Source organism: Capsicum annuum, chromosome 12 (assembly GCF_002878395.1).
Source record: "Capsicum annuum cultivar UCD-10X-F1 chromosome 12, UCD10Xv1.1, whole genome shotgun sequence".
Lineage (NCBI taxonomy): Eukaryota > Viridiplantae > Streptophyta > Magnoliopsida > Solanales > Solanaceae > Capsicum > Capsicum annuum.
The window spans coordinates 179,148,235-179,158,903 of NC_061122.1; positions in this window are offsets into that span (position 1 = coordinate 179,148,235).

Here is a 10,669-nt window from a genome sequence, read left to right on the forward strand (position 1 = left end):
ACTACCCATGGACAGTCTACTGAGAGCGTCGGCCACTATGTTGGCCTTGCCTTGATGATAAAGGACGCTCATGTCATAATATTTTAAGAGCTCTAACCACCTTCTTTGATGAAGATTGATATATTTTTGAGAGAATACATACTAAAAGCTTTTATGATCTGTGAACACATCTACATGAACTCCGTATAGATAATGCCTCCAAATCTTTAAGGCAAAAACTACAGCTGCTAACTCTAGATCATGAGTAGGATAATTCTTCTCATGGGGTTTAAGCTACAGGCGTAGGCTATGAACTTACTATGCTGCATGAGGACACAACCCAAACCTACTCTGGATGTATCACAATACACTATGAAACTATCTGAACCATCTAGAAGAGCCAAAACTAGAGCTGAGGTGAGTTGAGTCTTCAACTCCTGAAAACTCTTCTCGCAAGGATCTAACCACTGAATCTTGACTTTTTTCTACATCAATCTGTACATAAGGGATGCAATAGAAGAAAATCCCTCAATAAACCATCTATAATAGCCAGCCAAACCCAAGAAACTCCTGATATCAGAAGGAGAGACAAGTCTGGGCCAGTTTCTTACTGCTTCAGTCTTTTGAGGATCTATTCTAATGCCATCACCAGAAACAATATGACCAAGGAATTTTACTAACCTTATCCAAAATTCTGACTTACCTAATTTCGCAAATAGTTGATGATCTCTGAGAGTTTAAAGTACGATTCTGAGATGATTTGCAAGATCACATTCACTGTAGGAATAGACAAGAATATAATATATAAAGACTATGATGAACATGTCCAAGTACTGCTTGAACACACGGTTCATCAAGTCTATGAAATCCGTAGGGGCATTGGTAAGACCAAAGGACATGACTAGGAATTTGAAGTAACTATACCGAGTTCGAAAAGCTATTTTTGGAATATCACATTCCCTGACTTTGAGCTGATGATAGCCTGATCTGAGGTCTATATTAGAGAAATATCTGGCACCCTAAAGTTGGTCAAATAAGTCGTCAATTTGGGAAAGTGGATACTTATTCTTAACTATGACTTTATTGAGCTGTCGGTAATCAATGCACATTCTGAGAGAATCATCTTTCTTGCGCATGAATAAGAATGGTATGCCCTATGGGGATTCTCTAGGTCTGATGAATCCCTTATCTAAGAGATCTTTCAACTGCTCTTTCAGTTCTTTGAGTTCTGCTGGTGCCATTCTGTATGGCGAAATAGATATAGGCTAAGTATCTAGAAGAAGATTAATGCCAAAGTCTATTTCCCTTTCGGGAGGAATCCCTGGAAGATTTTTGGGAAAGACATCTGAAAATTCATTTACTACTGGAACTGATTCAAGACTGGGAGTTTAGAAACTAATGTCCTTAACTCAAACAAGATGATAGATACTTCCCTTAGATACCATTTTCTATGCCCAAAGATAGGAAAAAAGCTGACTTCTTAAAGTTGAAGTACTACCCTTCCACTCAAGGATAGGTTCATTTAGAAACTGAAATTGGACAACTCAGTTTCTGCAGTCGATTACGATAGAGTAGGAATGAAGCCAATCCATGCTGAGAATGACATCAAAATCAGTCATTTCTAATACAACTAAGTCTACTGAGGTAACTTTTTGAAATATCATGATCGGATAGTTCCTGTATACCCATCGGGCTATGATGGTTTTAGCCACAAGGGTAGAGACTGAAAAGAGATCTACTAGAATTTTGGAACTGACTCTGAAATCAACTGCTATAAAGAAGTAACAAAAGACAAAGAAGCTTCTGGATCTAGCAAGGCGTAAACATGTAAGTGAAAGATCTATAACGTACCAGTAACCATATCAGGAGAATTTTCCTGATCCTTTCGAGACTGGAGAGCATAAAGTCTGTTTGGGCATTGCCTAATAATAGCACTGGAGGTGGCACCCTGCTAATTCGAGCGACTAGACTAAGTTGAGGAACGATTAAGCTGACTTAAGGAACTGGCTGGGGACAATCTCTGAATCTGTGGCCTGGCTTTCCACATCCAAAAAAATACCACTGCCCGCTCTGCAAGTACCCTAATGGTGCTTGCCACATTTCTGACAAAGAGGATTGGTTTGGGCATTGCTAACACTGCCCTAAGATTTAGAGCCTTGCGCTCTATCTCTATGCTGTCTCTGAATTTCAGCATTAGAGCACTAGATGAAGAAAGAGCTAGAACTGATGACTTTGGACAAAACTAAGAATGGTTTTATCCCTCTGACTTAGGCTGAGCAAAGTTGAAACTACTTGTCCTTATTTTCTTATTCTTCTTCTCTCTTATCTTAATCATTTGCTTTTCTATCTGCTGAGCATTGGTCATAAGCCTTGCTATGTTTATGTCACTATTCAACATCGCAGACCTAAACTTATTGACCACACTATCATTCACCCCAGAAACAAACTTACTTATCTTGGCCCTGCTATCTATAACCGATTGAGGAGCATATCTAGCTAATTGAGTAAACTTAAAAGAATAATCTTTCACCATCATGTTGCCTTGCTTGAGGTTGATAAATTATAACACCTTAGCTTCCTTCATCTCTTGGGGAAAAAATCTATCTAAGAATGTAGTGACAAACTTCTCCCACTCAATAGGCCCTGCATCAACTGACCCCTCTGACTTCTATTATTTGAACCATGTGTGAACCACTTCCCACAATTGATATACAGCTAGCTTAGTACTTTTAACAACTGATACTCCCATGATATCTATAACCTTCTGATCTTGATCAAGGAATTCCTGAGGGTCCTCATCTGTCTTAAACCCAAAGAAGGATGGAGGATTCATTTGGGTAAAGTCTCGAATCCTGGATGCAGCTAAATTAGCCATTGGGTTAGTCGAAATGATAGATGGTCACTCATTCTAAGTAGAAACTGACTGAGCAAGAGTAGTGAATGCAGCTCTGAACTTTGAATGAGAGACATATTCACCCAAAGGATCTTCGGACTGAGGGGCTGATTGATTTCCAATTCTCTTCCTAGGAGGCATGTTCTATAAACAAAAGAGAAAAGGATTAGACTGAGAGATTAACTTGAGATTATACTCACTGGCATGATATGAATACTGAAAGAAGGAAAACTATTACTAAAACATCTCATATCCTCCTGCACATAAATATGGCGTGTAACACACCCATGTATAAGACTTTACTAAATACGAATTTCAGACGTCCTAGGACTCTATTGAATCTTAGGTTCTGATTCCAAGTTTGTAACGCCCCAAATATGGTACCCAGAATGCTACACGATGCTCATGACCTCGAAGGACAAGCTAACCCATGACTGATATCTGTACCTGTACACTACACACTTCATGTAAAATGTAGAAATAGCAGGCTGAAACATGCCATAAGGTTCAAAAATTGAATAAAACATCTGATAAAACCATCTCTAAATAATGTGGTATCATAATACCAAAATTAAAGTAAATATCTAAAAATACGGAAGTCTGAATCTAGGCTGAAAGCCTCTAACTGACTGAACTTTCTGAATAGGGAGTTGATGGGACATGTCCCCAACTAATTCCATCTACTAAAATCTAAGCTAAAATAATGAAATAAATAATCATATCATCCTCAAATGACGAGGACTCACTGCTAAATGGCTGTTGAAATTTGGAATGCTACTAATGCTCTGGAGCTCGTGCTTCTGAACCTATAGTATAAAACACCATAGCGCAAATGCATTAGTACAATTGAATATACTGGTATGCAAGTGGGGTAGGCTGAAAGAAAATGGTTCAAATGCATGAACAATGCTAACTGACTATATAAAATAAACGTGAGGGTGAATGCATGAATAAGTAACTGTAACTGAGTTCGTGAGATTACTGACTACTGAGTCTGAATATTGATACCATGAGTTACTGATAACTAATATAACTAATACTAAGAGACTGTGTCTGACAGTCTAGGGTCTGATGGAACTAGCTGAGTTCCGTACTATTCTGAGTTCACTGTATCTGACAGTTCTAAATAATGTAGAACTATCTGAGTTCTTTTACTGAGACTGAGACTGAAACTATAATTATAACCATGAGAATTAGTTATCTATCTAACATGCCCTAAATAAAGTAATATAACTGAGTTGGGGTCAATCTATAACCCTAATTAGAAGGGTTTCAATACCGCACCACTAGTATGGACAAGCTGTGAGTGATCCCTCATATAGTAGGTACTCAAAGGAGAATAGTGGGACCCTCATATAAAAGGTTAAGCCACCTCATCTACCCTCAAAATAGCAGGTTTCATGTCTCAACCTACACTGGCTATGTAGTTTTGGAGTGTAAGGACTGCTTCTAAGAATCACACCCTTTAATAACAGGTGAGTTCCCATCCTTGGGCTCACTCAGTGCTGAATCCTACTCCTATCTGAGTAGACATTGAATATGATTAACTAAACTAAATTGGACTGAGTTCCTTGGGTTTCGTGGCTAATGGAATACTATTGAGATTTACTGAATTACTAAGATTTCTGAGATTACTGGGGTTATTGAGTTTTCCTAAGTTATATGACTGACTGAGTTCTATGGTTCATGGCTTGATTGAGAGTATCTTGAAAACATGACACTAGCTCTAGGCATACAAATATATTTTTTGGGTACAAGTAGCCCCAGGACTCGATAGAAGGAAACTGACAAGGCATGACATTCTTGAATACATGACCAACATCAACAATCCATAATACAATAAGTTGGGGATTTCATGAAGTACATGGTTATCATAATCTTGTATATGGTAGGAATGCATATAATCAATGTCATAATTCCATATTCTAGCATCATGAGCATTTCAACAAACATCTACATTGCATATCAATAGAATAGGAGTAATTTGAGCATAAGGGTAAAACATGAATCCATCACTTAAGTCATAATTGAGCTATATTACATAATTTCTAATCTCTTAGGCATTTTATCAAACACTTAGGTTGCATGACTTAGGGCATGGCATAATCATCAAATTAACATATTATAACCATCTAAAATTCATGGTTTTCAACTCAAATGCTAACATATTTTCATAAAAACACATACAATTTCCAACTTGGGAATCATACAACAACAACCACATGAACATAATCAACCATATCATAAATACCAAAATTCATAGTTTTAAAACTTGATTCTTGGACTTCATGGACTAAAGGAATCCATGAATGAACACTATGCATACCTTGGATGGAAGATTCTTGAAAATTAATGGTAGAATCTCTTAAATTTGAAACTCCTACAAAAACCCTAGACTTGTTCTTGAGATTATTTAAGAGAAACAACAATATTTTGGTGAAATAAGGGCTGAATCTCATGTTTTTAGAATTATATAAGGGTGGGAAATTGACCCTATTTCCCTTAAAAATACGGATATTTAATGACTAAAATTGGGCATCAAAGCGATATCCGACGTGTCACGCCATGATAATGCCAAGCCTCAGTAGTTTCACTGGAAGTCCCTACAACAATGTTAACCAACACGATGGGCGATGCGGTGCACCAAGATCGCATTTGGTCCACTATTTTTGGACACCTAACGTGGTCTAATCGAGGTCTAAAAAATCCAAAACTTGTCTGAGAATACCTATTGACCTCTTTGATCATGAATTAACAAACATACTGACCATTAAAGGGCATTAAGGTAGCCAAATGAGATTGCCAACATTTGAAGGCCAAAAATAAACTAAGTATGGGAACTTAGCTAGAGTTTTCTAAGCCTGGGACCCTTGAAAAGCTTAAAGGACTGAATGAAGCTTAGAAATTTTGTGGGGTCTTACAAAACTAAACCAACGACACCCACATTGACTATTTTTTATTTGGGATCAAAACGGACCCTCGAAATGGATTTCTGAAAAAGAACGGCAAAATTGGAACTTTATTTCAAAAATATATTTTTGATATTTTTAGAAACATACAACTGAAAACCCAAGTTAACTTGAGTCAAAAACAAGGTTCAAATAAAAAAAACTATTTTTGAGCTTTACTGGGTAGAATCTTTGAAATTCAAGTTAAAATCGAGAATAGGGGTTGTTTTGAAGGTCAAATTGATTAAAAACTTTTAATTATAAGATAAAAACATTATTCAAGTAAAAATGAGTGAAATTGGGATTTAAAATCAAGTCTTAAGATTTTTGAAATTTTGAGAATTTATCAAGAAATTACTAAGAAAATGATGAATTCTTACCTTAAATCTATAATAAAATCAAGAAATAGGTGTTAATCTAGCTTCCCAAGCTCCCACAAGTTTCACTTTTAAGCTCCCATAATATTTTAGAATTTAAATCTCAAGAGACAAGGTGAAAGAATAGACAAAATAGGCCAAAAAAGGGAAAAAAGTTGTTATATTGCAAAAAATCTGTAATATAGTGCAATTTTTTTCCTAAGTTGAAACAAACTTCGATGGGGTGCCCAGAATTTCTTTGGAGTTTGATATACATACATTAAATATGTAAAAACACTAAATTCAATGTCGTGAACGCGTTGGCGAAGTCAAATTTTCAAAAAATATTTTTTTCAAAAAGTTGACCTCCGAAACCCGAAATTACAATTTTCTAAACTGAGGATCGAAATGAGATTTAAAAGTCATAAAATCACACCAGACATTCTAACAACCTTAAATAAACATTATGAATCTGCTGGTGAAGTCTTATTTTCCATTTGAGATTGTTTCGACCAAATATGGGTCCCACTCCCATATTTCTAATTTTTTGTCTTTTTGATCAATATGTCAAAATGAGCTTGGGCGCATCGGGACCCAAACCAAAGGTCTAACTAGCCTAAAATTAATATTTTGGAGATTCTGGTATAGGTTTTAAAGCCATCCATCGCAAGGATCAAAAGATATCCCAATAAGCCTAAAATAAAACTCTCAAAATCATCTAAAACCACAATATTGCATAAATGGTCCCAAAATACATAAAAAATCATGGAAATTGCTCCCACACTCTATAAATACCATAATTCAATTATGGGTAGGGTAAAAATAGTCAAATCACACAAAATCACAAATTTCAAATATTTAATAAAAATTTTAGATCATTTCAATTTTACTTCTTTCCTTCTTATCACCTGTATACCTTTAAAATATGGAGATTAGTGCATTCAAATGACAAAGTTGTCTTATTAATACCTTTAAATCATAATAGTGTGCATGAATTTAGATGTAATCAGTTGTAAATTTATCACTCATTATATACCATTATAGTGCAATCCCTTCCTTACTGTTAGTAGAGAATAAGGACCCCGGAGTGGTCACTATTCTCTGTTTGATTGGGCATTTTGTTATTAAATAGGATCTATAATATTTGAGAGTGGGCATCATTTAATGCCACTAGTGATATACAAGACATTGGGGCCAGAAGCACTCAAGTCTACATCTATAAGAATGCTAATAACTGATTTATACAAGATGTTGGGGCTAGGAGCACTCAAGTCTACATCCATAAGAATGCTAATGACTGATTCATCCATAAAGGAGCCAGTGGGTATCTTTCATGACGTATAAGTAAGAGCGGCATCCTTTACATACCCAAAAGATTTCGTAATTTTAGATGGCAAAGTGGATGCCTAAGGTCCTATTATATTGGGTAAACCTTTTCTATCCACGATATGGGTGTTGATTGATATATATTTAGAGGAGATCACCTTTAAATTAAATGATGAGCAAATTATTTTTGATATACGTATGATAGTTCAGCAGCCAGATGATATGAGAGTTGTGGTAGTAATAGATGTTGTAGATAATGATACAGTTGTAGAAGGTGTGCCTATTAAGGAAAGATTAGGGGTATAAAAATTAGAAATAGTGTTTATGAATTTTACGAGTGATGGGATAGAGGAATATGATGAGCTGGTTAATGAATTACATGACATAAGTTCTTAAAAGTATGCCCCTAAAAAATTGGATCTGATTTGAAAATCAAGACCACACATCCTGCAAAACCATTCATTGAGGAGCCATCAATATTGGAATTGAAGGCCCTCCCATTTTATTTGCAGTAAGCATTCTTGAGGGTCAACAATACCTTATTGGTGATTATTGCACAGATTTGGCAGGATCACGGGTGGAATCTTTGATATTAATGTTAAAAAAATTCAAGAGAGATATTGGGTGGACCATTATAGATATTTTAGGGGATCCCACTAGTTATATGTACACATAAAATACAGCTTGAGTCGAATAATATCCCCAACATATAGAATTAAAGGTGATAGAACTATCTAATATAAGAGGTGGTTAAAAGTAAATAATCAAGTGGTTAGATACTGGGGTAGTTTTCCCCATTGTAGATAAATAGGTAAGCCTAGTTCAATGCATGCCAAAGAAAAGGGGATCCCGGTGGTTACGAATGAAAAAAATGAATTAGTGCCCATGAGACAAGTGACCAAATAGAGTGTTTGCATGGATTATAAGAAGTTGAACAGCTAGAAAAAAAAGGACCACTTACCTATTCCTTTCATGGATTAGATGCTGGATCGACTAAGAGGAAGGGGTTGGTATTATGTTCTTGACGGGTACTCAAGTTACAATCAAATTACTATTGTTCCTGAGGATGAAGAAAAGATAACTTTCACTTTCCCCTACGGGACTTTTGTGTTCAAGAGAATGCCATTTGGGTTATGCAATGCTCTTGCGACCTTTTAAAGATGCAAGATGTCCATATTCTCTGACATGGTGAAGGACATGATCGAGGTGTTCATGTACAATGTAACTTGGTGATGAATTGGGAGAAATGCCATTTCATGGTGAAAAAAGTTATTTTTCTTGGGAAAAATATCTCCAACAGGGTATTGAGGTGGACAAAATTAAAATTATGGTTATTGAAAAATTACCACATCAGTCTAGTTAGAGGCATTAAAAGTTTTCTAGGCCATACAGGCTTTTATAGGAGATTTATCAAGGACTTCTGTAAAACTGAAAATCCTCTATGCACTATTTTAGATAAAGTGGTGAAATTTGTGTTTGATGATGCATGTATTTAGGCTTTCAAATGTCTTAAGGAGTGATTAGTTTCAGCTCATATCATTGTGTCATCTGACTGATCTGTACACTTTGAGGTCATCTGTGTTGGAAGTGGAGTGTCCTTGGGTTCTGTCCTAGGCCAAAAGAAAGAGAAGATCCTACATCCCATCTATTATACTAGAAAGGCCTTAAACCCCGCACAGAAAAATTATATAGTTACAGAGAGGAGTTGCTTGCAGTGCTTTATGCCTTTAAAATTTTTTGGTCCCATTTGATTGGGAATAAGTTCATAGTGAACACAGACCATGTAACTTTAAGGTACTTGATGTCAAAAAAATTCCAAAAGTGTTTCGTTGGGTTCTCCTGCTGCAAGACTTTGATTTTAAAGTGAAGGACCAAAAAGGCATAGAAAATCAAGTTGCAGATGACTTATCTTGGCTTGAAGATGAGGTAATGCAGAAATTAGGGGATGATCATGGTATAGATGTTACCTTCTAAGATGAGAGAGTGTTAGCTGCATCTCAAGACTTAATTTCTTTGTTTGCTGATTTTGCCAATTATTTGGAAAGTGGTCTTGTCCCAGAAGACTTATCCTTCTAGCAACGAAGGAGATTTATGCATGAGGTGAGGAAGTTCTTTTGGGATGAGCCATATCTGTTTAGGATTTTTGCTGATGGTATTATTAGGAGATGTATCCCAGAGGTAGAGATGATGAGTATTCTGGAAGCTTATCACTCCTCACTAGTTGGGGGTCATCATAGTGGTACCTACATAACAATTTTTTTTTTGTAATATGGGTTTACTGGCCTATTATTGATCATGATTTTGCACTAGCCTATGATCAATGTCAGTGTCAAGGCAATATTTCAAGGTGCCATGAATTCTCCATGACACCTATTTTGGAGTCAAAGTTCTTTGATGTATGGCAAATAAAGTTCATGGGTACATTCGTGAGATCATATGTCATAAGGTACATTCTGTTGGAGGTTAACTATATGTCGAAATGGGTAGAGGTTGTTTCGATTCCACACAATGAAAGAAGAAGTGTCACCACCTTTTTGAAAAATATCTTTTCACGATTTGGCACTCCACATGTAATTATCAGTGATGGTGGGTCATACTATTACCACCAGCTACTTAAAGCCCTGCTTGATATATTTTGTGTAAGGCATAAGGTGGAAATACCTTACCATCCTTAGAAAAGCAGGCAAGTTGAGATTTCAAATAAAGATATCAAGTCCAAATTAGTGAATACTGTGAATGCCAATAGGATTGATTAGTTAAGGAAATTAGATAATGCATTATGGGCCTATCAGATAGCCTATAAGACCCCTATAGGTGCCTCTCAATAACATCTTGTATACTACAAGACATGGAACTTACTAGTTGAGCTTGAGCATAAGGTACTATAGGCGTTGAAAAGGCTAACTTTTGAGTAGCATGATGCAGCAAATTTGAGGTTGACAAAGGTGAATATGTTAGATGAATTCTGGCTGTGTACTTATGATATCTCTTTCATATACAATGAAAGAATAAAGTTGTATCATGACAGGAAAATAGAGAAAAAGGTATTTAAACCTGGTGATTTGGTCTTGTTGTATAATTCAACACTCCATTTATTTCCTGGAAAGATAAAATCTAGATGGACTATACCATTAACTATGGTTATGGATTCCCACATGGTGCTATAG